This window comes from Clytia hemisphaerica, unplaced genomic scaffold (genome assembly GCF_902728285.1).
Source record: "Clytia hemisphaerica strain Z4C2 unplaced genomic scaffold, Clytia hemisphaerica genome assembly, whole genome shotgun sequence".
Lineage (NCBI taxonomy): Eukaryota > Metazoa > Cnidaria > Hydrozoa > Leptothecata > Clytiidae > Clytia > Clytia hemisphaerica.
This window is the reverse complement of record NW_027103852.1, coordinates 1,258,312-1,274,103: the sequence shown is the minus strand read 5'-3', so window position 1 is coordinate 1,274,103 and position 15,792 is coordinate 1,258,312. Positions and strand designations below refer to the sequence as shown.

Genomic DNA, 15,792 nt, shown 5'->3' with positions numbered 1-15,792 from the left:
GACCTAGAAAGGCTAAATTTATTATTGTGATTTTCATTGTAACGGTTCTAAAAATATCGGGTCGTCCAACATCGTTTGAAAAATAGCTTTTTTCTTTCACTTAAAAGTTGTTATGGATAGCAAGATCATAATGGACGAACTATATCAGTTCTCATCTACGTGCTTCAGAAACCTGTTAGAGCGAATAGCAATAGTTAACTAACTGGGTACACGTTTCTTTTATAAGAAAATCCAAAGCTTTTGAATGTTCTTAACTTTTTGAGTTTTAAGCCTTTAAAATATTCTTATTTTCGCCATTTCTTCTGAGTATTTTAGTCCATTTTGCTTGCTAAAGAATTTGGCGTTTAAGAGTCCGCAAAGCCTTAAAATATTCTTAACTTGTTCTTGATATTTTGGCCAAGCCTAATGTTCTTATATAGTTTGTTCTTATAAAAAAACGGCAGGTTCTCCACCAATATCAATGAATCATTTTCAGCTTCGAGTCATCAAATTGTTTCAACAAAAATTACAAGGGGGCAATAAATATGTGATTAGAATGTTCACCTAATGACCTTCCACCAAACTCTACGCTATATTCTTTTTGTAAATTGAACCAATTTAAAGAACAATGAGGCATAAAAATGCCAAAATATAAGAGAAATATAAGAACAATGCAGAGTCAAGAATAGCTAAATTTTAAGCAAATAATGCTTCAAAATAGTATAGGGCACTAAACCTAACATACCCCAGTTTTTCCCTAGAAATAAGAACAGGATAAGAACATATCGATGCTCAGAATGCTAAAAAGGTAACAACACCCGAGCTTTAACAAAAGTTTACTAGTTCCTATAAAAAAGGTGTAATTGGACTTCTGCTGTATGATATATCTACACATTTTAAATCTCAATGTAACTCAAAACAGTAGACATTTTTTCCCTGTATTTATGTAAAGATTAATTTTGCTCGTTAGAGCTACGAAATTACATAAGAATATGTAATTTTTCTCTTTTCGAGTCTTTCATTTTAGGTTTGGTGGGGGCTCAGGTCAATTAGCCCATTACACCTACTAAGAAAAATATATCATCCTCAAATCTTTTTTCGATCACCCATTACTTAATTGAATAAGTTGAAAAATGCAATATAGCCCTCACATTCAAGCAAGCCCACACTAACGAGGAAAGTCAAAACTATTTTACTGCGTTCAGACAAATAAGGAGCAAACAATAAACAATCACTTTTTGTTTTAAAACAATCATTTCAAGTCACGTGTAACCAATAGCATTGTTTCTTGTCAGTAATCTAAAACAATACAAAAACAAAAGGGTCATCCCATCCCAACCACCGTTCTATTTAAACAACAAAATTAAAACATTTCTGATACAACTTTCGTAGAGAGTTCCACGAAGCAAACAAATTGAAACAACCGCCTGACGTCAACAAAATTAAGGTAAGTTCGTTCGATTTTTTAGAAAGATTTTCGCAAACGCCCAAACACAGTAGCTATGTCACTTTTGAATAATACCGTAGGATAGCTAAATTTATCATTCCCAGTAGAATAGTTACAATTTATCATTCCCGGGGAAACATTCCTGACGTATTTTCTGGACCACTTTCCACCGTTTACCGGGTATACCAGCAAAACTATTTTCCCACTACGTACAAGTGTGGACAACCTCCTTGAGACTTCACCTAACAATTCGAAGCTACCTTGTAACTATCGATTATTGTTCTGTTTGGCTGCCATGGGTTGGCTGGGAAAGTTTTGGAAGCACGGGTTTACACTTTCATTCTCTAGGGAGATCAAGCTATAATTTCACTTTTTACGTCGTGGCAAAATCTTTCTACCATTTTTTTGTTAAGCTTGGATATCCAGGCTAAGAAAGTCAATTTCAAAATTTTTGGTTATGTTAAAACATTACAGGGAAAATATTGAACGCTCTGTAAAATATCAACGCATATTGTTAATCTCAAAATGTGCCTATTTTGTCCCAGATGGCGAAAACCCATCGCTGTTGAATCTTCTTCAGCTCCAGTTTTTACAGATCGTTCTGCAAAGTATCACCCTGAAACTATTTTTCTAAACACTTGTAAAATACGATAGGTATGAACTCAAAAACAAAACTGAGAAAATCGAAACCGATCAAATCTTACACGAAACATTATAGAAGTAGCTCTACTCAACAAGATCCACTCTTCATTATCCAGTCCAATTTTGTTTTGAATTTCATGCCAAAACACTGTAAAGATAAGCCAATCACAATCGTGGATTTGCGATCCAAATAGTACATCAAGTCATTCTAAAAGCTAACAGAATTTTAGTAGTTTCATAAAATCCTCGACCAACTGATATTTCATTTGAATATTGCTTTTCCGTAAAGCCCTGGAGGTATGCGAGGGGTCTAGACTTGATATTTATTTTTTTGAAAATTTCTTTGGAAGTTCTTTTTGATGTTAAGACAATCGTACCGGATTCCACCATACAGAATTTTTTTCCCTTATTACTTTAATCGGATTAATTTTCGCGAGATTAAATTTCGCGATTTCGCGAATTTTTGCCATTTTCGCGAAATTAAAACTCGCGAACACGCGTGAGATTCCTGATTCGCGAAATTAAATCCACCACAAAACTTTTAAAATTGTATTTTTGGCGGAGAAACTAGTTCCAAGTCTCCATTTATGGCAAAAAATGTTTTCTGGCTTATTCGCGAAATTAAATCCACGCGAAATATTTCAAACTCTGACTCGCGAAATTAAATCCAGAAAATTTCGCGATTTTTTTAGCTCGCGAAATTTAATCTCGCGAAATTTAATCCGGTTAAAGTACCGTCACATCGTCAAAACGAAACTACCGAAATTTACTTTGAAATTCAGGATTTTAGTTAAAAATTCCGGACTAAAACAAATCGTCCAATTTTGTGTCTCTTCTACAGTGAAACCTAATGTTCCAAATTTTCGTTGAATTTCGCCACTGTGGGAATACTCGGTCATCCTTCATCGCTCTGTGCTACTGTAGGATGGCTAAGCTTCCTGGCACATTTCTGGGACACTCCGCTATTTAATTTTTTCCTGGCATACCGGATTGTGATTGTGTTTGGACAATACACTAGATCCTTAGAACTGACCCACATAAAAAATTGAAGTTACGTTTTTTACTTACCTATACAGTAACCATAATCCCGGTTGTTTTTCGTTGTAAAGTGTGCGATAGGAAAGTTAAGCCGGTAATGAAAAAGTTTAGCCATCTATCGATATTATCGTTTATGAGGAGACAAGAAAAAAACAGTATGAAAAATATACTTTCTTTTTCATTTTTATTTCTTTCGCCAATCCCGAAAAAACGAGGGAGGGACGCGGTCTCGCAAAATTCCATAATCCAAACATTCAAGATGTTGAAGATTTTGCCGACCTTCAGAGTCAAGCTTGTCGGATGAAAATTTCTTCATGGGTGTCAGGTAAACCTAAAGCTGTCTATCTAGCTCCTGAGACGTCAAATCGTCAAACAATGTTCATTTAACGGCTGTGACATGACGTGACGTACATAAAACGTTAAATGCACATTAAAAGGACGTCATGTGTCAAGTCTGGGCCAGACGAGGGATTTAAAAATTGTGCCGCAAGGGGGTTAGTTCTAGTTTAGACGGCCCACTTTTCGCCCTGCCTATTCTAATTGCGAATTGAAGTGGACTGATAGTGTTGGCTGTCTAAAGTCAATGCATTGCCCTCTTTTGACGCCAATGCGATGTCTTCTTTCAATCATTTCCAAGCAAAGATTTTAACTACCAACTTTGCGGCGCCCACTTTTCGCCTACTCAAACAATTAGAATAGGCAGGGAAGTGAAGTCTAAAGTAGAGCTTACTACCACCAAGATCTTCACTAGGCCACCCCCCCGCCCGCCTCGTCAAAGGGCTGGGTAATTACAAATCTCAGTTTGCACGAAAATTGTTATCATCAGACAAAATTTTCAGAAGTGTGGGAAAAATAGGAAAAAAACAATTACTTCAGATTATCATTTCGAAGAACCACAAAATTAAAGAGAAAGAGATTTTGGTAAATTTTTACAGAAGTTAATTGGAGTCGGTCAGTACGCTAAATTTCCTCCTTTACTCGCTTTTTCAGACTGATCGATTGACTCTTGTTACCTAAGGCTAAAAAATAATCAAGGTCAAATTTATTCATTTAACGTATGTCCTACATAGATTTCTAAAGCCCGGAGGGCGAGCTTTCGCTAGAAAGCGTGCCGAGGTTAGGTAGGAAATCCTACCTAGGTCACGTGACACTACAATAGAATTTCAGCGTTTGACCAATAAGAAGCTTCGCGGATTTTCGAAAATAATAGAAACTATATTTCTTGCGATATTCACTTCTAATGGAAGTTGAAGTACATATCAATGTTGTACTCGTTGGAAAGGTATTTTTAAGGAGTAAACGCTGGTACAAAATAGAAAGAAATTCTTTAGAACACTTTATTCTTTCGTAAAAAAAACAAATTTTGGCAGAGGAGGCCTCCTTTATTTTTTGTCAATTTCAGGCTCTAGATAGATAGATTGGGTCGATATTTTACGTGGATAGCCCAGTAATCTAGGACTTCTAGGCAGTTATTCGATTGTTTTAACGGGGTCCACAGCCAGTCGGCTCGGCTATCTATGAACTGAACGGAACATTGGAAGGAGCGGGGATTCGAACCACGAACCCCTGGTTTAAGACGCTGACGCCTTTGACCACTTGACTATCGCTCCTTAAGGCGTTCATGGGCGTACCAGTTATTCAATGAATAAACCTCCTAAAATTTGAAATAAGATTGATATTGAAACGACTGTCTTAATGAGCAAGCGAAAATATTGTTTATTTGTAAATTTTTAAAGAGGGTGATAATTATCACAATTTAAGATTAGCAAGTCATTAAGAAGTTAATTTACAATGTAAATATTTTCTGGTCGCACAAACGACCTATTAACAGCTATAATTGTGAGCAATCAAGGTATTAGCGTAAATGCTTGCCAAAAAAAGTAATTGATCATTATATTTATTTCATACCAAAAAAAGTTTATTCGAAAGCTCGAGTAGAATCCCCTATTATACGATTTGAAGCCATTTATTCCCTAATTAGCTGAGCGGTTCATACGGATTCCATATAAATGTTGGATTGTAAGTATTGCGATAAATGCAAGAACTTAGAAAATATATCTAATATATCTAGAGAAAAACAGACCCATCGATGCTCACTGATCGAACAGAAATATTTAAATATATCTACTGAGAACCGAGTGCATGTTTTTTTTATTATAAGCATAACACTTATAAGCATAAAGAAAACAACACAGAACTGTCGATGAAGGCCAGAACCCACCTTTTCAAAAGAAAAAAATGAAGAATATGAAGGCTCGGATTTGCAGATTTCCTAAGCATAACATAAGCATGATCCAGCCTGAAATATTTTTCAAGTCGTCAAGTTCTAGACTGGATTCATTTATAATTCGATGTAATATTTAGCTTACACTCTTTTATTATAAACATACGGGGAAATCAGGTATTGCTCAGTATGCTATTTATATGCTTGGACTTGGACAACATTTTTAAGTCGGAACATTGATTCGGCTCAAAAAAATACAATTTCTTTGTAATTTGGCACCGCAGGCGAATATCGCTGGTCTAAGAAAACTCAAACAGCTTTAAAAAAAACCTAAAAAGGTCAGCGTTTTAGAAAAGCTGCATGAGTTTTTTTTTGCATTTCAGCTTGGAGGTATGCTTAACATTATGCTTATTTTTTACTCGGGTAACTTAATGCATGTCCCAGAATTGCATTAATTTTTCCGCCCCAGTTCCAGTCCCTAAACTATAACAAACTATACATTTTTGGAAGCGTATTTGGATGTAGAATACCGTATTCGGTGTAACTTAAATTCTTTCTCAATATAATTAGAGATATCTTAAGAAAACCTGATTATGACGTCATGATTGATGACGTCATAAATACAAAAAGTTGAATATCTCGAGAAATGTAAATCAGAACTGTATGAAATTTGGACCAGTGATAAAGTACATTGAGATGTTTCAAAAAATTTTGAAATTAATTTTCAAAATTAATGACGTCAGCAGAAATTGCAAAAATTCGAATTTTTGCGATAAAATGCTGACATCAGCAAATTTTCAAATTTTTTAGAAAGAATTTTCCTCCTCCTGATGAGTTCTATCATTGGTCTAAATTTCATAAAGCTTTGAATATTAGTTCTTGAGATATTCAACTTTTTAAAATTATGACGTCATAAATAATGACGTCATAATCACGTTTTCTTAAAAAAACTCAAATTCTGCTGAGAAAGAATTTAAGTTACACCGAATACGGTATTCTACATGCAAATACGCTTCTAAAAATGTATAGTTTGTTATGGTTTAGGGACTGGAACTGGGGCGGAAAAATCAATGCATTTTTGGGACATGCATTAAGTTACCCGAGTACCGAGTTTGAGCCTAAGTATGCTTATAAACGTTATGATTATAAAAAAGAGTGTATTCAGTTTGTGCTACTGCTTTACCCCACCATCTTTTAAATTTAGTAGTCTAGCATGTAAGACTCCCGATAGACTAGCTTGAGTTTCATGTTTCATACCTAACAAAAACTTAATTAGATTCTTTTGTTTGCAGAAATAATGAAATAATTATCGAATAATTAGTTGTATATTTATGGAAGTGCATTTTTAAATATTGCTTTTTAATTGATTCAAACGGCGGACAACCACAGCGCCTTCAATCTACAATAATACCACACAAACCTGCACAAACAATCTGAGATCAGATTGTGATTGTTTCTGCACACCACGCTGAAGCTCTAAAGAGATGTGTGAAAACATAACAATCTGACGAATATGCAATCTCGAAATCGTAAGGACTGCGTTCGTCTAAAAGGACTGGGGATGACAGCAAAGTTGCGTGATTGTGTTTATGAATAAGGCACCGCATCATTTTTCGACTTTCCGGCGCACAACAAGATTCTTGTTGTAGAATTTTCCGCGGGAAGACTATTTTCCTCAGATGTATAATTTTCAAGCGCTTTCAGAGGTTTACCGTGCGCGTAAGAAAATTTTGAACAGCTGTTATCAGGTTAGGTATCATCATCTGTAATTAACCAGAAACACCCACAATCCTGACAATCACCAAAACAAAAGCTAGAGTCAGACTTCCACTGTAGAATCTGTTTGTCGGTGATGCAAAATTTCATAATCTAAACCTTCCAAATATTAAGAATTTTCCCGACCTTCAGAGCTTTACCGTGTCGGGAGAAAATTTTAAATTTTCAGCCAAAAAGCAAAAATTAGCTGAATTTCTGTTCCTTTTTTTATTTTGAGGAATGGCAAAAACAACGTTCATCGATTTTTAAAAGATGTTTTGTATGTTCTAGAAGGGGGCAAATCTTTATGATCCGTAACATCTTTCATGGGGATCAACCACATGGGTTTTAAAAAAGATAGGATTTTATAGGCGTAGCGAGATACCCTGCAAAATTTATGGATGAGGGCGGTTTTTATGACACTGTAATTATTGTCTTTGTTTTATCAAAAGATAATGAATATGTCATAAACGTCTGCACTCCCTCGTAAATTTTGCAGGGTATCTCGCTTCGCCTATGGATTTTGATACCTCATCCATTTTTAAGAGGTTCTGAATTCGAAAGTTCCATTTTGAGATCTAAGTAAACATTAGTTTCTATGAAGAGGACCAGGTCCCGACCTTATCAGTTCCCAATGATGTCAAATTTATGAATTCGAGACATTATACTACAGTTCAGATATTCAACAACATTCAGTTTGGGTAAAATCGAACCCAAACTCCTTTATAGACTACTGAGTTACGTAACTTCCGTTAAAATGGGAATGAAACAGTTGACTTTTGTAAATAAATTCGAACATTTGCATCCATAATGGTATTTTCATTTTCGGTAAAATCTGAAATAACTCTATACACATACATAACATTGTTGAATTGGCACCGAAAGCCATGAATAAAAGGTCCCCTCAGACCTAGATTGAAGAATGATAACTATGATAATGAATAGTCCTAGGATATTTACGTACTAATAGCCCTAATACAAACAATCTTCAGTTGAAAACTCAGTATTTTCACCTGAGGATTGTTTGAATAAGACATGAAACTGTCAGTATTGATACAATAATTTTCACTGCTTCAACTATCATATCACGCTTCTGATTTCGGTTGGTTAAGCACTCTATTGATGAATGAAACTTCAACAAAATAAGTACTAATACACAAATACTTTTACATTTCTATTTCTTTTATTTTTCAGCAATGAAAATGCTTCATCAGCCAATCACAATCACTCTCCTTATAATCATCACAATGAAGGTAGGAGGTGCACCACGCGCTCAAAAGAATGTCCAAAACACCCGAGAATATAACTATGACACATGCAAGGGTGTTATTGAAGATTACCACCCTTTCATATTTGGCGCAGGGTGTCCGGGATCAACAATTGTCAAGTATTGGATATGTCCGAATTATTGTTACCAAGATGCTTTTGATGTTGAAAAGAAGACGATGGTTGATACACTACACCGTTGTGTACCGGATACTTCGGTACCGGTAAAAACGATGTGTAATGGTTCAGTTGTGTTTGAATATCTGAAAGTTCTTACATGCAAATGTACGGTATACGATCGAAACAAGTTTTATGGCTGATTGATTGATGAAAAACTAATTACCATTGACACAACAACTATAAAAATATGCAAGAATTTATTTGCTTCGAGGACATTGAATTTTGAGGGTTAAATACTGGTGGAAGAGCTTTAGAACCTTAGAAGTTTAGCATTAACGACGCAGGCTCATTTCAAGGAGAATTTTGATAGAACTTTCAAATATTCTACACGTTTTTATATAAGAGCATAAGGCTGCGAGGCCAAAAATTTTCAAGAACATCCTAAGAACGTTTTATCTATAATTTCTTAGAAAATTAAATCAAAATAGACAAAATGAAATTTTTCAGGCTTAAAAACCAAAAAGTTAAAAAGCTCCTTTAAAGGCTTATGTATTGAAAGTTTTCGAGGTTCTCACAAAAAACATGGACGATTACGTACATATCGATATCAATTTTATATGATAAAATATTTTCAATAGTGTACTGTAAAATAGTTTAAGGAGTCTTCAAGGGGGTTTAGAGTGAAAACTATTGTAAAAAACAACCGCTTTTCATTCATTAGCTAGTTTATGTATTTGCACTTTTGAAGAGAGCGGAGTACTCGTATCTCCCGAATAGACGCCCCCCGCTGATTGTTAAGAGAAAAAAATCCATCCCCCCGCTCTTATTAAGATCCCCCCCGCTAATTAAATTCGAATAATTCAATATTTTATTACAGTGTAGATTGACCTTAAACTTGTTAAAATTTTCCTTTTTGTTAGTATTGCTATTGGTTCTTATTTTACGTGTTCATTTGTTAAAGTTTCTTTTTTGTTGTTGAAATTGATATCAGTTAAAAAGAATTATGTCTTCAAATTACCCCTTTCCCTCTTATTCCATCACCGCCGTTTATTAGAATTTAGAAAATTTTCCTATCCCCTACTTATTCGGACCCCCCCGCCTATTCGGTAGACAAGAGTAACGGAAACGATTTCTTGGAGCAACCCGCAATTTTTGTCCCAGCAAAATTGCTGATTTACCGTCGTCCTCAGTCAGTCAAGATCTAGACAAATAAAAAGCCAACCGCTTATTCCGTCTCAGAAAAAGAGCTATACATAAACTCGCTATTTATTGAACCAAGTGTATTAGCAATCCACTTAAAGCTTTTTGATAGATCCCGTCGGGGAAAAGTCCGGCGGGGAATCATCCGTTCGGGGAATGTCCAGTCATAGTCGGGGAAACGTCCGTTCGGGAAGAAGTCCGGCGGGGAATCATCCGTTCGGGGAAATTTCCGGTCATAGTTGGGGAAACGTCCGTTCAGGGAAAAGTCCGTTGGGGAAACGTCCGTCGGGGAAACGTCCAATAATCTTTTATTTTAGTTTCGTGAACTTTTCTGGGGTTTAAGAATAAAATTAATTGTTTTGTTGTTTTCATATAGTTTTGAAAACGAAAGTGAAAAATTCCACGATGGTGAAATCCTCTAGTCTACTTCACTAGACTCAGCGCCATTAAAATCATCAGAAAACAAAGTTCAGTCAGAAGTGGAATCATGGGCGTACTGGGCGTACTGGGCGATGTTGGTTTTATATGAAACTATAATCTTATCCAAATTAGTTTTGTTTAAAGTTTTCAGAAAGCCTCTCTCGTGTTCTCGGAAACTTTGAAAAATTACTTCCATTTATTTTTAACCAAATATGGAAGGGGCGGTGTGGGTGATGTTGATTTTATAGTTTTATTCACATTAGCTTTGCACCTAAATAGCGGTGTATAAAGTTTTAGGGAAACCTCTCTCCTGCTCTCTCAGGTTAGGAAACTTTAAATATTACGGGGTTACTTAATAGGCAAAAATGGGTACGACAATTTTTTGCCAATTTTCAGGGTGGAAATTAGGAAATTTTTCAATTTTTCGTCTACTTAATATAATAGTGGGAATTTAAAAAAATTAAGATAAGAGATATATTGCAAGTATAGGTGATTTCTGTACCTAACTCGAGATATTAACCCTTGAAAACCGTGTTTTTCAGCCAGAAACAGCTATTTTGTCCAGTTTTTGCGCTTTTTGAAGCTCAATATCTCGAGTTAGGTACTGAAATCACCTATACTTGCAATATATCTCTAATCCTAATTTTTTGAGAGCTTTCCAAAAATATACAACAGGTCTCCGTTTTCTCGAGCTAAAATTTTCATTAATTTTTAACCCTATGATTTTTGCCTGAGACCGTCATATTTGTCCGAAAATCACACCAAAGTGTCCGAAAAAAAATTGGAAACATAGTAATTTCGATTCCCCTACCCCTTAGCTTTCCAAAAATGTATAACAAGTGCTTCTAACAAAACAGTCGAGCGATTTTACAAAATGCCCTCTACTAATAGTCATTTTGCCACTTTTTAGGATGAGAATTAGAATATGTTTCTTTTTGGATCTGACAGGGTTCCAAATTTACCAAACATTCATATCTGACAGGGTCCACTTTTCGAACAAGGTCAGTGCCCCATCCCCTGGGTTTGAACCAAGTGGATGCGGGGCAGGGGGGACGGTGTTGGTTTTATATTTTCTCACAAACACTTCTCCTATGTATATCCGCATCTGGAAGCAATCAAGAAAGACAGCCTACAATCTATTTGTTAAGAGTTTTGTTATTCTAGCATTTTTTCAAAAATCTATAGGTCTGTTTGTTTTACTTATCCAATATTAGCATTTCTATTCGAAAAGATCTTTTGCACTACGTATATATGATATCTTATAAGAATTTTAACTCATTACAAAGTATAATGTAGATTTTCTACTAGACTATCAAGATGATATCCCTGGGCCATGGGATCAAATTATACCGAGCCTACTAAGAAACTAGTATAATCCTAAGCACCTTGAGGGGCCTGGTAAAGATAAAGCCCTCTGAATTTAAAGAAATCTACACTTTAAAATACTGTAGATACAATACGAGAAATGAAGTTGCTTATAAATATAGCATAAGGAGGACTTCTTGTTTACACGAAAGAAACTCGAGATGTTCGTAAGAATTGTTGGTGTTTTTTTACATAAAAATTGATAGCAACAAAAAATGATTCATTAAAAAATTTGTATCGTGGATTTAAATGTGTTTTGAAATGTGTTGCTATTTTTCTTTTTTTGGTTGATTTTATTTGTTCGTTTTTGTCTGAAATTATGTATGTATCTTGTCCGACATTTTTCCATTAAGTTATATATAGAGAGTCTGTTTTTTCGTTTCCACCCCTTCTCACAGACCCACCGGGAACCTTTCCCACTGGAAAAAAATTGACCAAAATATCGTCCCCAGTGGGAAATTATGCTCTAATTTTTGTCCCCGCTGAAAAAAATTAGATAAGCAAATCCTCACAAAAGATTGTGCTATTCTTCAATCCCCACTGAATTTTCTTGCTAGAAAACAATGGAATTCAAATCCCCAGCCATAAAATAAAATATCAATCCCCATCGAGTTTTGGTTTGTTTTTCACCCCTACTGGCTGATAAAAACCCACCAGTGGGTAGGGGTGTTTTCATCTTTGATCTTTCCGGGTGTACACGTTTTTTTATAAGAACGTCAAAAATTTTCGAAGCCTTCGGATGTTCTTAGTTTTTTGGATTTGAAGCCTAAAAATGTTCTTAAAATGTTCTTATTTTCAGCATTTTTTGAGCATTTTGATGTAATTTCTTAAGAAAATGCATGTTTTTAAGTCTCCAAAGCCTTAAAATGCTCTTAGAATGTTCTTAAATTTTTGGACCTCGAAGCCTTATGTTCTTATATAGTTTGTTCTTATAAAAAAAACGTGTACCTTGGCAAGCGGAGGGTACGGGTATGTTCCTATCTGTAAAGGTAGCCTCGTTTTCAGACAAGAGGAGTGTGATTATTATGTGGCTATTAACTTGAAAATATAAATTCAGACATAATTCTACAAACATAGTTGATCCTCTTTGCAACAGTTGAAATTTATCTGTACAAAAATTCTGGTTCATAAAATTCTCACAAAAAGACTGGATACAAGATTAAGAGTTGCTTCGGTTAAATAACTACCTTTTAAGATAAGAAATTTTGGCGTGAAGAAATTTAAGAAGAATGAGCCCATTCGTCAATTTTGGTGCAATTTGGCGGGATTTATTTTGACGATTAAATAAAATATTACAATTTGGCGAGAACTAATTTTGGCGAACGACCCATTTTTTGTTGAATATTTAAGCTTAAGGAGGATGAAAAAGGGGTTTATTAGGAGAAATAGAGACTAATGTGAAATAAACTTAAATTTGGTGAGAATTAATTTTGGCGACTGGCCTATAAATCTAAATTCGCCGAAATTTCTTTCCGCCAAAATTTCTTCTCTTTTAAAAGGTATTCTACAGTTAACGAAAAACAAAAACGCGGAATCGTTTTTTGCCGCCTCTTCCAAAAAACTTTTTACATATTTTTTTAATAAGAACAAACTATATCAGAACATAAGGCGACTATGACGAAAACAAGTGAAGAAAATTCGGGCTTCGAGACTCTAAAACATCCGATTTCTTAAGAAAATGGACAAAAATACTCACAAAATGGTGAAATAAGAACATGGTTATAAACATTTTTAGGCTTTTTAAAATTCAAAAAGTTAAGAACATCCGAACGCTTCAAAAAAGTTTGGATGTTCTTATAAAAAAATGCGTATTTGATTGAGAACATTACTCTGGGAAGTTTATGTTTTGAAAGTCAGTTAGTTTAAAGCTTCGTTTAACTAATTCTAAGTGAAGTTCATTATAGAATTTTCGTGTTTGTGAAGTTGGATCTAAAACATTCCCTTCTCCGTCAATGAGTTTTTCTATTTTGTAACAGTTTTTTAACTCTCGCTTGATCCAATTATTCCTGACACTTATTCGATAAAACTTGTTAACAGTGCCATCCGTGGGGGTATTCTTTTGTTTTACCAGTGTCTTGAAAATGGAGCTTGATAAAAGTGAATCTATACACTGGTAATTCCTGGTTTCCTGGTTGGTTGAAATACCAGTCGTTAGTGTAATCGAGCAGACTTTTGTCGTCCTCCAGCATCCCTCCGAAATAAAAAGGGATATAAAGATTTTCTGCTGGAACATTGGTTCGATTTTGTATTAGAATTTTGATCTCCTTAATTGTTATCGAACTTTTAATAACCAATTTCATCAAAATTTTCTGTTGCCATTTAAGTCGAAGATACAATTTGAACGATTTTTCTTGGATAATCACATTCAATGATAAAGTGTTTTCACTGATATCATGATTTCTCTCTAAGATAAGGTTTTGCAGAATCTCGTGATCATTGAGTTTTCGACCATCAAGCAAAATGATTTGATCGTTGTGGTGTCTTTTATATTTTTTGACGGATATAAAAACGCTTCAAATTGTAAACACTTTTGTATTTGTATGCTTTGATTTCATCTACTTTAGTCAAGAACTTTAAACGTAGCTTTAAGGTGGTAGTCTACCGCCAGATTTCAAAAGTAAAAAAATCACATTTTTTGCAATAACTCAAGAACTTCTTTACATTTCGTAATGAAATTTTCAGGAAATGTATATCAACTATTAACATTTCTAAAAATAAAAAAAAATTCTAAAAATAACCAAACACGGGGGTAAAATCAGCCAGGGGGTAAAATACTTAATTTTGCTTGTGTCAGGTTTTCTGAATAGTCGGCTTGACCTATGAAGTTAGTTTTTTTTTTAATGACTAATATTTAGAAAAGGTCTGGAATGAGTGAAAAAAAATATTAAAATTTTTTTCCAGGGGGTAAGAAACTGAAAAAAACGCTTTTTTGAGATTAAAAATCAGGAAACCAATTTAAAAACTTTTTAATCCATTTATTCAATGCACAATCATGTAAGGAAACTTCCCTGAAAATTTCAAGTCTGTAGCTACTCTCAATCCTAAGATATTTCTGACAAGGTGATTGCGAACCCCCGGAAACGCGTTTTTGAGAAAATCAAAGAAAAAGACAAAAATGGGTATCATTTTAAGCTGGAAAGCTCTTTTCAAAAAATTTCTTCACTGAATACTCATCAAACCAGTCAGGTTTCATAAGTTAAAGTAAAACATTTCACAAAAATTGATAAATTATCCAAAAATCAACAAAAACATGTTGCGCTAAAGTTACGTAAATATAGCAAACTTTGCGGTAATCTTGCGATAACATCAAATTTGGGTGAAAACAGCCACATAAGTGTGACAAAATGTTCATTGAAATTCCAGCATGACTCTCTGTAGACATGGAAACTTTTCTAGTGCATATTTTTATTCACATAGACTTGAATTGACAATGAGCTGGCTTGATCGAAGGCGGCGCCTTCGCTTCGGTTACCGCCTAGGCGGTTATGAATGGCTGGTGTCAGATGAGAATGTGTGTCTCCAGAAGTTAGGTCCAGTTCATTATAATGCACATTTCTATCTCTGTTACATCATGTTGTGCTTGGAAATATCTCAGTTACATTTAAATCCACTACAAAACATTATGTGAGCCACCAAAAGCACACTGTCTATGCTCAAAACAAAATGCCGACAACTTAAATGTTTTTCGCAGAAATCCAGCAACACAACCAATGTAGAGCAACTTTATAGATTCTGTAGAGTCCATTCTTCATTTAAAGAAATCATTTCAATCAAAGAGATTAAGTTTTGATCTAAAACTTGCCAAGAAATCTGCAGAATCATGCTTACAGCTTGCTTTTCAGCTGGTTTTGATGTGTTACACTACTGCAGCTACCATCTTTAATTTCAAGGATTACGTAATGCCACGGAAAATAATATTTTGACGCCCGAAAAGGGCGTAAAAAGAGCTTTCTTTTGGCGTATCACATTGCTATGTTTCGGCCGAGATTGAAGAAATAAGTCCTTAGCAACGGGATTTTTTCTGTTGCTAGGGCGATTTTTCAAGCACCCAACAGGATAAAAATGCTCACTGCGGCCTGAATGATAAAGATATAGCTCTGAAATTTTCAGGAGATGTTCAGAAAGACCTAAGGATCTCAAAGCACCCAAAAACCAGAATTCGACAATTTTTTCGATATTTTTTTATTTTTGGGTAGACTACCACTTACACAATGTTATCTGCAGTTTTGCAAAATATCTCAATGGCTGATTTAGATTTATTACTCGAGTCCCATCCTCGTCTTGAATGTTCACAATCGAATTTTCATATTTTTTCGGAATTTCACTAATAAAGTCA

General features: G+C 34.8%; 1 long non-coding RNA gene across 1 annotated transcript; it reads left to right on the top strand.

The window, feature by feature from the left end:
• The first annotated feature begins 1,366 nt into the window (after window positions 1-1,366).
• LOC136808015 (uncharacterized) lies at window positions 1,367-9,488 on the top strand. The gene is made up of 2 exons (XR_010846735.1): window positions 1,367-1,426; window positions 8,280-9,488. It is a non-coding gene; the product is annotated as an uncharacterized lncRNA (long non-coding RNA).
• The last annotated feature ends 6,304 nt before the right edge of the window (window positions 9,489-15,792 follow it).